Below are 5380 nucleotides of genomic sequence, written 5' to 3' on the forward strand. Positions count from 1 at the left end.
CGTGTGCACACAAATTTCACACATAGTTCCACGGGGTCCAGCGCACCTCTAAAGTCCTATGGGACTTTAAGAGGGAATATTCTTGATCTGAGGACAGAAAAACGAACTTTATTCTAGGACTTGCTGTGTGGAGGGCTTTGTCATTAAGCGCTTTCCAACACATGAAACTTAAGAGGCTTTCAACAAGTTCAAAGTGGCTATCAGTCTCCCCTGTTACAGCTGGGAAAACCGAGATTAACTATTCTGCCCAAAGTTACTGAGCTATTAAATAGACCCGTGCTTTTGACACAAAGAAAAACATAATATCATCTTTCAACCGCTCGTCTTCAGGATCCAAGATCCGGAGGAGATCCAAAGGATGAGCAAAGACACTTTTTTGTTTGTTTGTTTCAGACAGGGTGTGTCTACAAAGTCCCTAGCTGTCCTGGAACTCACTAGATAGACCAGGTTGGCCTTAAATCTGCCTCTCCTTCCTGGATACTGATAGCAAAGGCATGCACCACCACTCCCAGCTAGCAAAGACTTTTTTTGTTTTTTTGTTTTGTTTTGTTTTGAGACAGGGTTTCTTGGCTGCCCTGGAACTCTCTTTGTAGACCAGGCTGGCCCCGAACTCACTGAGATCCACCTGCCTTTGCCTCCCAAGTGCTGGCTAGATAGAGAAGGCTTGGGTGGCTTCACGAGTGAATAAAATCAAAGCATCCTGCCAGGCAAGGTGGCACATGCCTTTAATCCCAGCACTTGGGAGGCAGAGGCCTGGTCTACAGAGCAAAGTTCCAGGACAGCCAGGGCTACACAGAGAAACCTGTCTCGAAACAAAACAAACAAAAAACCCCAAAGAATCTTGAATTTTAATTCATAAATCTGCTCAAAGTACAAAGCATTTATTTTCTGTCTGTTCTCACATTTATGGTCAAAGTGAATAAGAGCAGGCATCAAAGGTGAAGGACTTCTAGTAAGATGGCGAGGCTGGGAGTGGAGATCTCACAGAGGGAACGAGAGAAGCTTAGTAAGTAAAGAAAATCAGCCAGTTAACCCCATAGCCCAGGTTTATGTATAAATTGTATCAGCAGTTGCCTACACTTGGAGGCAGCATGGTTTTGTAAAAAGCATCGGATCAGGAGTCATATCCTGAGAGCAAGAGATCTCCCTGGCCCATGGGAACACTGGGAAATTATTACACCTGTCTCAGATTCCCGCCTTTAAGACAGAGGCTAATACCACCTGCCTAACAAGTTTTTCACAAAAATAAAGGTTAAAAAAAAAAAACTGCAAGCATTAGAAAATGTCTGGTACAAGGTAGGTTCCTTTCCTTTGGATCCATTAAGAGGTGGGGGCGGGGCTTCCAACAGTATCTTCATGGTACAGGAAGTTTTGATTAGCTCCTGTGAGATCACCTTCTCTGCAGGAGTCCCCAGTTAAATGCTAAAATCTCTCTGGGGGGGAAGAGTAATACTAACCCTGGGTTAGTTTACCAGATTGGCTTTCACAGACTCCTGAATAAACAGAACATAACAAACTGATATGTCTAATCACTGGGAAGACGGAAGGGAAGTCTGGGGTGAGTGATAGCATTTTAGGGCTTGGAGAGAGGAACACTGTATGGTTTAGGTTCTAGTGTGAGCCCTCCACTGGAGCTACTGCGGGCTAGGCAATGTGCTGGGGAGAAAGGCTTACAGTTCACTTTCCCTTGGAGTTCATAGGCTAGTTAAGGAAATTGAGACCATGCAAATAGTTATTCAAAGTGATTCAGTTATAGCTGTGCAAAGTGCAATGAGGAAGCACAGGCAAATGACCTCTTCAGAAGAGCATGGAAGTTGTCACTGGGGAAGGACCATGAGTTATTAGGCAGACAAGGAAGGAAGCCAGCAAGAGTGTGTGCAGAGACCCTAAATGAGGAAGAGGCTGGCACTGGTAAGGACTGATAGGTTGCCATGACTGGCACAAAATGACAGAGAGGGTGGTACCAGATGAAACTGGAGAATTAAGCAGAAAAGACATAAGGACTTCATTCTTTTTTGTTTCCGTTTGGGTGTTTTTTTGTTTTGTTTTTGGTTCTTTGGGTTTTTGAGAAAAGATTTCTTTGTGTAGTCTTGGCTGTCCTGTAGACCTGGCTGGCCTTGAACTCACAGATACCTGACTATCTGCATGCTGGGACTAAAGGAGTGTGCCACCACTGCCTAGCTAAGAACCTCACTCTTTTTTTTTTTTTCTTTCTTTCTTTCTTTCTTTCTTTCTTTCTTTTTTCCGGAGCTGAGGACCGAACCCAGGGCTTTGCACTTGCTAGGCAAGCACTCTACCACTGAGCTAAATCCCCAACCCCTTAAGGACCTCATTCTTTTTTTTTTTTTTTTTTTTGGTTTTTGAGACAGGGTTTCTCCGTGTAGCTTTGCGCCTTTCCTGGAACTCACTTGGTAGCCCAGGCTGGCCTCGAACTCACAGAGATCCACCTGGCTCTGCCTCCCAAGTGCTGGGATTAAAGGCGTGCGCCACCACCGCCCGGCGGACCTCATTCTTTTGTTACAAATTTTGATAGGCCAATAAAAGGTTAAGAGCATAACTGGTCCCAGTGCATTGTGGGGGAAAACAAGATGAGGAATTAGGAAGATCATTCCACTGAATCTAGACAAAAAATACTGGCAGCAAATTCAGTGGTCCTGTGAGCCAACTTGTAGACAGACCAGAAATCTAAGCAGGGATAGTGGGCCACACCTGTCATACCAGTACTTAGGAGGTAGAAGCAGGAAGATTAGGACTTCAAGGCCAATCTTGTCTGCTTGAGAGTCTCTCTAAAACCTACAGGGACTAGAGAGATTCTGGTCTCCACAGACAATACCATACAGACATGCGCACGCATACACATAGGATTAAAAATAAAATAAATTAGTCAGGCTGTGGTGGCACATGCCTTTAATCCCAGCACTTGGGAGGCAGAGGCAGGCAGATGTCTGAGTTCAAAGCCAGCCTGGTCTACAGAGTGAATTCCAGGACAGCCAGGGCTACACAGTGAAACCCTGTCTCTAAATAAATAAATAAATAAATAAATAAATAAATAAATTTCAGGGCTACACAGTGAAACTCTGTCTCAAAATAAATAAATAGATAGATAGATAGATAGATAGATAGATAAATAAATTCAGTTGTGGGTAGAAAGATTGGTTGCTTCTGTGGGTTTTCTTGTGGTAGCTGCCTCTGACTTTTTTTTTTTTTTTTTTTTTTTTGGGGTAGACCAGGCTGGCCTCGGACTCACAGAGATCTGCCTGCCTCATGTGTCCCGAGCACGGAGAATAAAGAAAGGCGTGCGCCACCACAGCCCAGCTCTGTCTCTGACTCTTTTGCCTGCTTTTGGGACCCCTTTCCTCATTCTGGGTTCCTTGTCCAGCCCTAATATGAGGGGAGATGCCTAGTCTTACTGCAACCTGACATGCCATGTTTGGTTGATATATATCTATGGGAGTCCTATCCTATTTGAAGAGAAACTGACGAGGAGTGAATGGGGGGAGGGGCAGAGGGGAGGTGTGGGGTAGAGACTAGGAGGAGAGGAGGGAAGGGAAACTGTGTTGGGGGAAGTAAAAAAATTGATAATAGCCGGGTGGTTGTGGTGCACACCTTTGATCCCAGTAATCAGGAGGCAGAGGCAGGAGGATCTCAAGAGTTCAAGGCCAGCCTGGTCTAAAGAGCAAGTTCCAGGACAGCAGGACTAACTACAGAAATCCTGTCTCCAAAATCAAAAGAAAGAAAAGAAGAAGAAGAGGAAGAGGAAGAAGAAGAGCACTTATTGCTCTTTCAAAGGCCTAGGTTTGATTCCCACACAGTGGCTCACAACCACCTGTAACTCCAGGGGATCTTGTGTACTCGTGTGGTCGATTTACAAACATGTAGGCAAAATGTTCTTTCACATGGTTTTTTGGTGTGTTTGTTTTTTTCAGAGAGGATCTCTCTATGTAGACCAGGCCTCAAATTCATAGAGATCCACCTGCTTCAGCTGCCTCCCGAGTGCTAGGACTAAAGGCATGTGCCACCACTCAGTGGTTTTGTTTTCTTTCAGTGATGTTGGGGATAGGACCCCAAGGCCCTGCCCATAGTAGACAGCACTCTACCATGGAATTATGTCCTCAGTTTTTTGTGCCAGAAATGTAATCTTTCCTCAGAGGCCATACCACCCTAAATGTGTTTGATCTTGTGTGAAGTATATCATCTTTCTTACCCACTGTTTATCCTCCAATATCCTTGATAGTGAAGTCTGTTTCTTCTCCCATACAGAAAAAAGGTGTTTGATACTTTGTTAAAGTCTATGGGAAGTTGTTTTAGGATTTAAAAACTGTTTCTTGCTTGCCCAGAGGACCCAAGTTCCATGAAGTTGTGTTCCCAGATCTGATGTCAGGCAGCTTGGGAACCACCTGTAATTCCAACTCCAGGAGATCTGTCACCCTCCTCTGGCCTCCCAGGACACCTGCACACACATGGCATACATATATACATATACATATACATAAATAAAAACTGTTTACAATAGTATTTGCTTTTCTTTTAAAAGTATTGGAGTCATAAAAAAAAAATCCATCCACTCCTGTCTCCAAGCTGGTATTAAAGGTGTGTACCATCCTGCGCTGCTCAAGAATAGCCTGGGTCAGGAACAGGGGCACATGGGAGGCAGGGGCAAACAGATCTCTGTGAGTTGAAGGCCAGCCTGGTCTATATAGCAAGTCCCAGGACAGCCAGAGATATATAGACAGACCATGTCTCAAAACAACAAACAACAACAACAACAAAAAGCAGGGTGAAAGAAAACAGGAAGCACAGAGCAGGGCAGGAGGAAGCCGCTGTTTTTCCTGGGGTGGGTGCTTAGGAAAGCCCTCTCTGAGAAGCTAACATGTGAACAGGGATTTGAAAGAAATAAGGAGATGAGCCTGGCAATTATCTGTGCGAAGATTGACTAAGGGGATGCGGAAGGAAAACAATATCCTGCCAATATAAGGAAATGGTGGTTTGTCGCAGCAGTTGGTGGCACCTGGGAAGAAGCCAGGCCCCAACGAAGCCATGTCTCAAGGGCTCTGTGAGGAAATACTGTTATCAGAACTTCTGGTGGTTGGTTTTGTTTTTGCTTGTTAAATTTAGGCAGGACATCACATAGACCAGGCTAACCTCCAACTCAGGATGTAGCTAACACTGTCTTTGAGGTTCAAGTCCTGCCTGGAGCTCCTGAGTGCTGGTCTTACAGGCATGCAACATACCTGCCTTTTAGTTTGGATTTCTGGGAATGAATGTTTGGGATTTGGGATTCCAGGTGTGGGTGGGATATATATGTTTATATATCCAAACATATTGTTCATCATTGTTCTTACACGGGTGACAGACCAGACAGAGCATGTTCTAAGCTGTG

The sequence above is a fragment of the Peromyscus eremicus genome, chromosome 2 (assembly GCF_949786415.1).
Source record: "Peromyscus eremicus chromosome 2, PerEre_H2_v1, whole genome shotgun sequence".
Lineage (NCBI taxonomy): Eukaryota > Metazoa > Chordata > Mammalia > Rodentia > Cricetidae > Peromyscus > Peromyscus eremicus.